Source organism: Neomonachus schauinslandi, chromosome 10 (genome assembly GCF_002201575.2).
Source record: "Neomonachus schauinslandi chromosome 10, ASM220157v2, whole genome shotgun sequence".
NCBI lineage: Eukaryota > Metazoa > Chordata > Mammalia > Carnivora > Phocidae > Neomonachus > Neomonachus schauinslandi.
This window is the reverse complement of record NC_058412.1, coordinates 71,408,415-71,421,235: the sequence shown is the minus strand read 5'-3', so window position 1 is coordinate 71,421,235 and position 12,821 is coordinate 71,408,415. Positions and strand designations below refer to the sequence as shown.

The 12,821-nt window shown below is 39.3% G+C and overlaps 1 protein-coding gene across 1 annotated transcript in view; it reads right to left on the bottom strand.

The window, feature by feature from the left end:
* Nucleotides 1-12,360, bottom strand: part of FBXO11 (F-box protein 11) — an 84,963-nt gene extending 72,603 nt beyond the window's left edge. The window contains exon 1 of the mRNA XM_021701240.2: nt 12,254-12,360. The gene's annotated coding sequence lies outside the window, so the exon portion shown is untranslated. The remainder of the gene's footprint in view (nt 1-12,253) is intronic.
* Between the last annotated feature and the right edge of the window lie 461 nt (nt 12,361-12,821).

Below are 12,821 nucleotides of genomic sequence, written 5' to 3'. Positions count from 1 at the left end.
GTTGGTTAAGCGACTGCCTTCGGCTCAGGTCATGATCCTGGAGTCCCTGGATCGAGTCCCGCATCGGGCTCCCTGCTCAGCGGGGAGTCTGCTTCTCCCTCTGACCCTCTTCCCTCTCATGCTCTCTCTCATTCTCTCTCTCAAATAAATAAAATCTTTAAAAAAAAAAAATGTTTTCTCTTGGTTCAGGTTTACAAGTAGTCTATAAGATGATCAAAAGACTGGTCAAATGTGAGATGAGTTAATTCCAAATCTAATAACTAATTTTAGGCTGCAAAGAAAGCCACTGCAGTTTATTTATTCTCAAACACATTAGGTCCCACAATCCAAAACTTTTAAGAATACAGTATCTTAGAAAGGGAAGGTTGGTTTGTTGTTTTTTTTTAACTGATAATGGTGAAACAATTTCCCTTAGCAATCTGTTTCAACTTAATAAATTGAGTCATTAATTCTTTCAGGGCTAACTCCAGTTTTGAGAAGAAAATATCTTCCACATAAAACTACCAAATTGACATGAGTCCATACCACCAGGGTACAAAAGAAACAGCCACCTGTTATGACCAGTATTAAGTTCTGCTTTTCTTTCTAACAGTTTGTTTGCACACTAAATTTCCATCATTCAGCCAGGCAAGTAATTAAAATACTGTTTCTATGTATTTGTATTTACATAACCTATGGTCACAAACTTATCCTAGAAAGACAGAATCACTGGCTCAAAGTCTCAAGTAACCAATTTGTTTTTAATTCTGAATTCTGACTTTATCATTAGTTATCCTCATCTCCTATAAATGATATATATAAGCAATCATTATCCTAAAGTTGCTGTGGATACAAACTAAAAATGTCCATAAATTAATAAGCAGTTAAAACACAGAGCACTGAGAAATGTAAAATTTTAAGCTCTTACTCAAGTTTAAAATGACCTTTGTGAGAACTTTATCTTCAGACCAAATACTATAAGTTCACATCACAATCACAACTATTAAAATCTTTTTAAAAATACAAACCTCTTTCCTTCCAGATTCCAATGTACAAAGAGTAACAAAAATCACCTCACCTCCACCATTCCAAGACACTGCTAACATTTCACCAAAAATTTTTAGACTTCACAAAATCAAGAGTGCATATTCCAAGTTTCAGAGAGCGTACTGTGTTCTCAATACATGTCTATGATTGGTATGTAACATTTTTCTAGTCCTCTAAAACCAGACTTAACTGTACAAAACCTGGACAAGCTCACTAGACCCAGATCTCTCAGCTTAGTTTTTCAGCTTTAAAGATTTCAGCTAAAAGGTTCTCAAATCAGGGCGCCTGGGTGGCTCAGTTGGTTAAGCGACTGCCTTCAGCTCAGGTCATGATCCTGGAGTCCCGGGATCGAGTCCCATATCGGGCTCCTTGCTTAGCAGGGGGTCTGCTTCTCCCTCTGATCCTCCCCCCTCTCATGTGCTCTCTCTCTCAAATAAATAAATAAAATCTTTAAAAAAAAAAAAAAAAGGTTCTCAAATCAAATGACTCAGAAATAGAGGATAGGTTCCCTGTGAGATGTTGCAGTAGAGACTAAGACAGCATCAGAAAAAAAATCCATAAAGGCACCCTGAGTTACAACTACTTGTATGTGGGACTACAGATGCTACGAAGAAAATTAAAGTGTTGTTTTATCTCTGCAATTGAAGATCTTAGATTCTGGCAACATATAATCTAATTTAAACCTGTCTACTTTCAGTTTCTAGATATAAAGGCAAAACAATGAATGCAATGAAGAAGGAAGACACCATGAAAACAAGATGAATGACCCCAACTCCTCAGGTAATTTCCTTCACTAGCCACGTTTCTTTCTTAATCATATACAGAAGCATGCTATAACTTAGCTTAAACTTTGGGCTGCAACAACTTTTTTTTAAGTAGGCTCCATGCCCAACGTGGGGCTTGAACTCACAACCCCTATATCAAGAGCTGGATGCTCTACCAACTGAGCCAGCCAGGCAACAACTTTCTAATTGTAGCACAAACGTAATTCGATAAATGATTAAAGGGTAGAACATGTATCAGACAGCAGGGGGTCATAACAAACCTTCATCTTAACAGCATTTCACAGATGACTCTCCAACAGTCTCGGATCTTGGAAAAGTGGACAGATAAGGTTACAAACAAAACTCCGGTGTGGTATATGTATGTATGTATGTGCGTGTGTATCCTTAAAAATATTTATCAGAAGACAATGAAAACAGTATCAACATGCTTATTTTCAATTCATTTTGATTTTGAATGTTATTTAAATTTAGTCTCTAACTCAACCATAAGTTCCATAAAAGCAAGAACCATGTCTGTACAACAATACCTAACAAATTCAGATCTCAATGATTATACTGGTAATTTAAATGATACAGAAAGTTTTAGAGCATCTCAGAAGTCACCTCATTCAAAATCCCCTACTTTAGAAACTGGATTAAGAAACCATTCTAGAATTTTTTTTTTTATCTTTGGTTTTACTAAATTCAAGTCAGTTAACATATAGTAGATATGGGGTAGAATTTAGTGATTCATCAGTTGCATGTAACACCCAGTGCTCATTACATCAAATACTCTCCTTAATGCCCATCACCCAATTACCCCATTCCCCAGCAATCCTCAGTTTGTTCTCTATAGTTAAGAGTTTCTCTAAAAAGGACATCTGGGTGGCTCAGTTGGTTAAGCGACTGCCTTCCGCTCAGGTCATGATCCTGGAGTCCCGGGATCGAGTCCCGCATCGGGCTCCCTGCTCGGCAGGGAGTCTGCTTCTCCCTCTGACTCTCCCCCCTCTCATGTGCTCTTTCCCTCTGTCTCAAATAAATAAAATCTTAAAAAAAAAAAAAAAAAAAGTTTCTCTAAAAAAAAAAAAAAGCCACTTTGATGAAAAAGCTCAGGTTCCTTCTCCCCAAACTTAAAAGCAACATTTACTCAATGTGGCTATGTTATTTAAAAAAGGAAGGAAGGAAGGGAGGGAGGGAGGGAGGGAGGAGGCAGTCTCCTCCACACTGCTGGTTGTGGACAAGAAAGAACAACTGTTAGCACTAACACTGATCTGGTAAGTGCTAAAAGATCAGACACAAAATAGTAAGATCTTACTCTTTTTGGTATCTAAGGCTACCGTATCATCAGTTTCAAGCAAGCGATTCCTTAAAAACAGAGCCCCGTCTCAGTCACTGATGGCCTGTTCTGGGGATATTTGTATGGTGGGGAATATGAGCTAACTAGCACTTCAGCAGCACAGTTGAGGAGGAAGCCCTTTTACACCTTCTTCTTATACATCAGGAACTGACAGATCTGGCCAAGGACTAGAAAAACAACTTGAAAACAAAATGTGCCTCAATTTTTCTATGAAAGTTTTATAATTTTATAATTTTATATTTATAATCAAGATATGTAGGAAAAAAGTGAAACAATCAACCAAATAAAAGCAGAATATTTTCACAAGAGTTAAAAGGATAAGCTTAAAAGTAGTAAGGAACAATAGCAAAAAGAAATAATTTTTCGAATGAAGGCTTAGAATCACACATTAAAGTACACAGTATTTTTGAAAATTCCTATATTTAAAAAAAGATTTCCTTCCTCCTCAAAATAACTCAACTTACAACCTTTGGTGAAAAATACAGTATATTAAGTTAATTGGGTAAACTTTCTAATGCTGGACTTACAGCATACATACCAAAAGACTTAAGAAAAACACTAATATCTGAAATAAAATCGTTTTAGCAACATTACTTATGAGATGCCATATTCATATCTGTCTTAAAGCTATTTTACCTCCCATGTAAATGGAAGCTCTGCCTCTGAGAAAAGATAACGGTATAATGTTGAGGTATAAAACTTACCAGGAATGTGTACATGTGTTCACCAAAAGATACACATAAAATGCTCATAGGAGCACTATTTCTGACAGCCAAAGATGAAAACTCCGTCTATTAATTGTACAATGAATAAATTGTAGTATACTCATACAATGTACTATTATACAGCAACAAGAATGAACAAACTACTGCTACAAGCAACAACATGGATGAAACAAATATTGAGTGAAAGAAGCCAGACACATAGGAATACATACTGGGTGATTACATTTATATAAAGTTCAACAGACAAAACTAATCCCAGCAGTTAGAAAGATAGGGTTGGGGATAATGAGTGGGAAGGCCGGGATGGGATGAATACCACTTCTGGGATGCTGGTAGTGTTTATTTCTTGATCTAGGTATTACTGGCTACACAGATATGCTTACTTTGTGTAAAGTCATCAAGCTATACACCAATGATTTGTGCACTTGTATACTTTCATTAAAACCTTAGTTTAGGGGCGGCCTAGGTGGCTCAGTCGTTGGGCATCTGCCTTCGGTTCGGGTCATGATCCCAGGGTCCTGGGATCAAGCCCCACATCGGGCTCCCTGCTCCGCGGGAAGCCTGCTTCTCCCTCTCCCATTCCCCCTGCTTGTGTTGCCTCTCTCACTGTGTTTCTCTCTGCCAAATAAATAAATAAAATCTTTAAAAAAATAAAAAAAAAACCTTAGTTTAAAAAAACCTAATAAAATTTTGACAATTTAAATAGTTATATATAGTATACATACATAATTATATATAGACTGTTTCTAATTCAAATTACCACTGCTAATTTAAATGACCCATACATACTGCCACTCCTACCTGCTCTAATTCTTTTTCTTCTCTCCATCCCCATCCCCAACCCAAAATTAAGTCTTCCGAAAAAATAGAAAGTGAAACTTTTAAGAAAAATTTTAGGGTCAGAAGTAGATTAGGAAAAACAATAAATGTGTAAGGTAAGTGATTCTTGCAAGACTCTTCCACCCCACATGCTTATTTTGTCTATGAGGAAGCATTCCTATCCAAAAGGTCTTTGTCCAAATCACTTATTTCTATCTCTTTTACTGGGTCTAAAATACCAAAATTTGACTAAGTGATCAGTTTCTTAAAAATGCAAATGCATTTCAAAGGATTATGAAGTTATCAGTCATACAACTGTTCAGTAGATCTGTGGCTACTTTTAACGGAAAAATGAGTGATTCCACAATTTCTTTTACCATACAATCACTTTGCCAATAACATTCAATTTCAAAACACAGTGTCCTCATCCACCCCCATTTCTTTCAAACACTTCTTTGATCCTTTATCTCTGCCATGATACAAACCTGGAATGATTTCTACTTTCCATTTGTTAAATTCTACATCACTTCTAATTTTCCTTAAAGCCTGTTTTTTTTCCCAAGGATGTATGATTATGTGGGAAGAAACAATTACTAATGACGTATATATACCAACCCTGTCCAACTCAAAATATAACAGGTGAATAAAAAAAGTTCTATGTTCTTCCTCTTCCCCACTTGCTTCCTCCTAAGTGTCAGATTCTCATAAAGCCATGTGGTCTTATACATACTATGTTATACACTCTAGATGTAAGATACAAAATCAATACTTGAGTGTAAAAAGAATTCTCATATCTAAACTCAAGTCAGCAAACTAGCAAAGGCTAAACTGATTTAAGTCCATTATCAATACACGGTACTAAAGAAATCAATGCCAAAGATTGAATCCCTATAATAGCCAGTTAATTCCACTCTGAGGAAAAAAAAGATTTTGACACAACCTAACTTGACCATCTGGAAAATGAGTGTTGTTGCACACCAGAAGAAAACAGTGAAGCTAAGATTTTCTTTTTTTTTTTTTTAAGATTTTATTTATTTATTTGAGAGAGAGAGAATGAGAGACAGAGAGCACGAGAGGGAAGAGGGCAGAGGGAGAAGCAGACCCCCCGCTGAGCAGGGAGCCCGATGCGGGACTCGATCCCAGGACTCCAGGATCATGACCTGAGCCGAAGGCAGTCGCTCAACCAACTAAGCCACCCAGGCGCCCCGAAGCTAAGATTTTCACTATTACCAGAAAAATAATTTTAAAGCACAGGTTATTACTCCATTTCTATCACTCAATTTCAAAGCTTTGAAAAAACAGAAAAGTAGGCTCTCTTCACAAAAAAGATGAATAGTACCTCTTCTCTCATAAGATGTGGAAGTATTCCATAATGTTTTTAAAGGTTTAGGCACCAGTTGAGAGAACAGCATTTAATCATTTTTTTCTCCTTTTTTTGAACATAGTCACAATTTTCCATTCGTTACGAGGGCTAAACATTTGACAACTGGGTCTTTAGAAACTGGGGAGAGTAAGCCACTAACATACAGAACTTAAATTTGCTTTAATATACTATCTTATTTGCGGTTTTTTAGAACAAAAAAAATACACGACATATTCATTTTTAAAGTAAATATTTTTTATATTTCCTTAAACGAAAATAAATTATATAAGAAGTTAGTTGGTTTCATTTCTCTATTTTCTAAGGATTAAGTTTACACACATTTCTTGTGTTAACCTAACATATATAAAAACCCCAGGCTAGATATCTAAAGACATCAAGCTTTGGTGACAAAAGGATATTCAGTCCACAAACCTGCCAAAATTACCACTGAAGAATAACTGAACTCATATTTTTTTCCTTCCTGAAATAGTCTAGTCTATAACCATGAGCTAAAATGACTTAACACCTTTTACTCATAACTTATGAGTTATGCAAGGGAAATCTACCCCTTTTTGTACAATGAATGCTTAGTGATCTCAACAAGCTGGAAAAACATGCTGGCCAATCAGTGCAATCTCTTCTAGAGACAGATCTACATTAGAAGTAAAGTAATGATCAGAAGGTTACTTAGAAAATGTGAAAGCAGATGTTTAACAATCAATGGCATCAGACTACTGTACCAGCTTTCAGTAAAATAGAGGGGATAAGATAGGGGACAGATGTGCTTCAAAGGCTGTTATTCCATCCCCTAAATGTGATGAAGACATTCTGCCAAACGCATTTTGTTATCTCCTCTTGTTTATGGGAAGACTCAGTGATATAAATCAATTTTGAAATTCTTCTCTGCTATTTACTATGAATACTCACTGCTGATTAATGTCTATCTTACAGAATTGCTAAAAGGGTTAAAAGACATACTAAGAAAGTATCTGGCATAGACTCTAGTACATAAGCAGAAAGAGACCTATGTTTATTATTATTCTCAACACCAATTTCTTCCGTTTCCTTACTTTTTCTTTAAAGAATATTTCAATTCATTCTTATAATTATAAACCAGTCTCCCTAAGGTTATACGAAGTCAGCTAGATTGCATTTTCAGGTATGCCAGAAACTAACGACTCATACACATTTTATCTCTTGGGTTTAGTTTTATATACAACTGATTGCATTCCTTACTATTATTTTTAAAATTTTTAAAAGCTGCCATTCACTGAGCATCTATCAAGTGATAGATACTTAAATTTCTCAGCAATAATTTTTCCATAAGGCAAGTATTATCATCCCCCCATCTTAAAGATAAAGAAGTAAAGGCTCCAAGAGTTTACACTGCTTGCCCCATGTCAAACAGCCTGTTGATGGTGTAGCCAGGATCGGAACCCCCATTTAGCTAGCTGTAACTCTGAGCTCTATCATACTGCCCAACTGTCTCAACTCTTATATTTTGCTTCTTTATAATTTTATTTTCAAAGGCTAACCACTACAATTTGGGGGTACCTGGTCAGCAACCTCACATAAACTGGAATTCTCTGGAAGTTGAGAATGCAATTCAAAGGGCTGATTAAATTAGTAGTCTAAAACAAAATAACCCTTCAGAGACCAGTGGGACAAGACAGACACAAAATAAGAGTAACTTATTAGTTAGGAATAAACTGGAGGACAATAAAAAACCTCAAGTTGAAATAATTCATTATTATAGATTGTTTAGCTTCAAAATTAAGACAAACGGTAGGGGGGGCCTTAGAAAATACTCACTAGCCTTGAATTCTAACAAATTTAAGTTCAGGGGTCTTAACAGGTCAGGATCTACTGGTAGTTCTTGCTTTACCTGGTAGGTATCCAAGTTAGCTGATCTGTCCGTGGGTTTGCCAGAACTTCCAGTAAAGAAACAGAAAAGCAGTATAGTGACAACCCATAAGCCTCATCAGCAGAACTTTAACACTGGCATTGTCACTATCTCATTCCTACCCCTCAAATAATTTGTAAGCTTTGAGAAAACAGGCTCTCCTCCCCAAACACACACAAAAATGGGTTACATCTCTCCTTTCATGTATGTAAAAATTTTGAAGGGAGAGCAATGCCCCACAGTACTTAATCCCTAAAACAGGAAAAAATCATGTCCCTTGTCCAGAACTCTTCTATCAAAAAAGGTTGCAGAAGTTCCTTATTCTTGTATTCTGTAAGTTCCTTATTCTGAAGAACCTGAAGGTAAAATATCATGAGCTAGAATAAGCCCACAGAAAATATGATTAGCAAGCATGACTAGAACGCTAAGGAGTTTCCTGGCTGCTGCATATTACAAATAATGTAGCTCCATCAGGAATATTTCATGTAATACTATACGAACTCAATTACTTCAATAAGTTTAGTTAAAACAAAACCCTGTAGTTCCAGGGTCACAGGTGAGATTTTTATTCCATAAATATGAAATTAAAAAAAATGATTACTATTTTACTCTGTATAATCATTGCAGACTAGAAATTAATAGCAATACCCATTAATATATTGTATTCATTAAATTTCTTTAACTATAAATTATTACACAGTTAAAATTTCAGAACTTCAAAAGAATCTTATGAATTTTCTAGCCAGGAAGAAATTACACCTATTTTCAAAAACTTTCATATCAAGATTTTCAGTTGACAAATTTCATCTTTTATTAAAACATAATAAATGAGAAACTAATAATAGTGATTGATTCCAAGTAGGAGAATCTAGTATGTGAGGCAGGTGTAGGCAAGAAACTCTGGAATTTTAAATTATGTGCATTTATTACCTATTCAAAGTAATCAATTTTAACTACAAGCTAAAAGTGCTCAGAATACATAGCGCTTCTTCAGGCTTATTATAAGCTTTCCTCATACTTCTCCTAGAAAAAGACTACCAAAAAGATATTAAAATAAATTCAGCAGAACAAGTTGCAAAAGTGAAATCCTTGTAGGATTTTTAGAAGAAAAGAAATATAAAAAATCTAACCCCACACTACTTCCAGATTCACTGAGTCTGAAATGTATTATCAAAGTGTCCCTATGTGCAACACAAATTACTTTCTACTAAAGTAGTATGTGAAATCCTAAACTCTGGAACTTAAGCTAAAAGACCAAAACATATAATGATTAGTATTCCATCTTAAGACAGTGGGCCATTTCAGATAACATGAGTGAAGACAGCATTCCATGAAACACCCAGGCCAATTATTTCCCAATGTGGGTTATAAGTAATTCTCCCCCATGGAAGGCTTTGAAAAGTCCTTATAAAAATTCACTCTAGAAGACTATTTCTTTCTACTTCAAACATTGGCCATTACATACACAAGAAAGAGTGTGCGTGTGTGTGCGCGCGTGTGTGTTTAAGGACATATCAAGGAAGTTTTTAGATGAATTAACCTGTGGGTGAATAAGCAAAACCAGCCCTGACAAAATTTTTGCCTGAAAAAAAATACTATCTTGTAACTGTTCTATTACCACTAAAAAGCCCAAAATCCATCCTTTATGTGAAATATACAGACTGATTTAACTTGTCTTAAAAACAGTGAGTCTGACTTCAATTCCTGACCAGGAAAGCTGTCTGATCCACTATTATGTAACTCTATCCAAACTCTAATGTAAGAGTTACATATCCATTAAGAGTTAGTAAAAAAAAAAAAAAAAAAAAGTAAAACACACACACGTGTTAGCTGTAGTTCCTTAATTACCTTGTCAAAATTATGAAACCCAGCATATTCTTAAACAACAATAAAACCTCTCCTATCCAAACCAGAAATAGTGACACTCCGCATGCTCCATAAAACTTTTAAAATAAAGAGTATTCCTTTTGGCTAACTTCTGATCATTATCTGAACTGTACATTTTAAAAAAGTAATCAAATTGCCAATTTCTGAAGAATTACATATTTTACATAAATCTGGCAAAAACTTTATTAGTCTTTTAATTTAGCTTAATGTTTTATTCATTTTAAAGCCATTTATTTGCCCTCTAAAAGACCCACAGTCTTTTCCCTGAAGGCTAATCAGCAAGTTCTTTCCCCCTCTGTGCCAACATAGAATCTCCAGAACAGTTTCTACTAGCTGCAGCAAAGCAACAATTCTACAGTGCATCTGATTTACTATCTGGTTAGGTACATACTGAAATCTTGATTTCATGAACATCTTAGCTTACGCACATGAATGAAAAGAAAAGTGACACTCTGGCATGTCAATGCCAACAACCAAGTCACTTTACTTCAAAAGGAAACAGACTTTAGCAGCTAATAATTCACACAAATGAAGAAAAGTATCCAAGATAAAAGTACCTCAGCTAAGTTTGAAATTACACACACCGTGAAAAGGAGATTCAGAATAAATATTTTAAAATACACAATGAGACTAAATTAAGTTTGGCCAAACAGATTTAATTCAGCCCTAATGGTATGAACAAATCAGTACATCTTGAAAACGCTTACTTCTAGCAATTAAATCCTTACTATGCCAGGATTTCAATCTAGTGTCACTGTTTTCTCAAAAAATTTTGTGACACAACATATAGTGGAAGGAGACGAGTATTATTTGAATGGAACACAGGAAAACCCTGATATGCAAATGTGAAAGGAAATGATGAAACTACAAATATTTTTAATTTACAAAAAAAAAGGTAAATGTATCAAAGAATCATTAAAACATATTTGCCAATAATGTTACACAAGACCTCTAACTGGCTTGAAACATCACATTCTTTCAAGCAACATATAGCAAACTGCTTTCTCAAGGACTATCTGTAACAGTGACTAGTGAAAACCCTTTGAACTATTTTTCAGACTATCATCTCTCTTTTCCATTTAAGTATTTTCGTCAAGTACAACACTGAAACAGTTTTTAAGGAAATGTATAATTTTTAAAAGCCATTTAATCTCAATTCCCTTAATCAAAGGAGGTGTGACAACCAACGCATGTAAAATTAACCTTAATCCTCCAACGAAAACACGCAAAATGTCTCCTAACAATTCCCCTCCTCCTTAAAACAACAACCGTACACATAAATATGGTACTGACCTCCACCCCCACTGAGAGCAGCTAATTAATAAAGAGAATAGTTACGTTTGGAGACCAAGGTGCAACACCCTACCTCATAAACCTCCCAAAATAACCACATCATCAAACTAGAACTGAACATTATTTTTCCTAAACCAAGAATCCAACCCCCGGGAGCCTCAGCCCTTAGACAATGGTGGTTACCAGATAGAGCTGCACAGTTGGGTCCAAATGACACATTTCACTAGGCCTTGGACACAGCACACACTCACACTCTCCCAAGGGGCCAGCTGGAAAGAAGGGGCGTTCAAACCCCACTAGGAGACGGAGGGTGGCACGGTGGCGTAGGGGTTCGCTAAGGGAGGACAGGCGAGAGGGGTGGTCGATAGAGCGGAAGGGTAACTGCACCGCACGCGAGGGAGGGGGCTGGAAATGGCCGATGGATTCTATATTTATTTAAAGGTCTTGATTTAACGGGTCCTTCCCAAGGGTTCTGTAACGAAAGCCAAACTGCGCAGCAAACATTGTGGGGTTGGGAGAGTAGTCGCTGCTCCCCCTACCCCGTGACTAGGGAGGGGGGTGGGGGAAACAAGTTCCCCGGCCAACACCACAGACCACTCGGATTCCCCCCCTTCCCCCTCCTCCACAGGAAGGGGGAGGCTAACAGAGAAAAGGGGGAAAACAAGTTCCCCAGCCAGCCCCATCGCCCGATCACTCCCAGTTGTTCCCCCCACCTTCTGTTAGGAAGGGGGAGTCTCAACCGTGGAAGGCAGTAGAAAAGGGGGAAATCCCACCCTCTGCCTCCCCCCACCCTAGCCACCAACAGACTCCTGCGGGGTCCGTGAGCCAGGCGAGAAGCCAAAGGATGGGTGGGGGTAGAGGGTGCCGAGCCCCCGCAACCAAACAAAGCGCGGCCTGAGCGAGAGCCCGGGCGAGTGGGGAAGCCGCGGCTTTTCCTGCCAGCCGGGGCCCGGGCCGGGCTGACACTGCGGCACCGGCGGACCCGCCTCCGCTCAGCCTCCGTCTCCCACCCCCGGGGCGCACAGGCCTCCCCCGCCCGCCCCGGTCTCCCTCCCCGCGGGTCCCGGCCGGCCGGCGCCCGAGCCGGCGGGCGGCGGGGAGGGAGCGCGGCCTTACCCCGCTCGCCGGCGTTGTTCCGCTCCTGGGGCAGCGGCGGAGGCGGCGGCGGCGGCGGCGGAGGCTGCTGCTGCTGCGGCGGCGGCGGAGGCTGCTGCTGCGGCTGCTGCTGGGGCGGCTGCGGCGGCGGCTGCTGCGGGGGCTGCTGCTGCTGTTGCTGCACCGGGCGCGGCCGCGACACTCGCCTGGGTCTCCGGTTGGCGGCTCGGACGGAGTTCATTTGCCGGGCTGAGGTGGCGGCGTTGGCGGAGGGACACACACACACGCACACGCACTGCGAGCTCCGGGGCAGGAGAAGGGGGTGGGGAGGGGGAGGAAGGAAAGGGGGCGAGGGGAAGGGGAGATGGGAAGGGCGGAGGGGGCGAGCGAGAGCCCGAGTCCAAGAGAAAGGCCCGCGGAGACAGAGACCGAGCGAGGCCGGGCGGGCGGGCCTGACGCACGGGGAAGGCCGAGGCCGCCGGGCGGGGCGGCCGCGAGGGACGGAGACAGAAAGACGGGCAGAGCGAGAGAAAGAAAGAAAGGGCGTCCGCCCGCCTGGGGATCCCGAGGCGAAGCGCGGCGTCGGCGG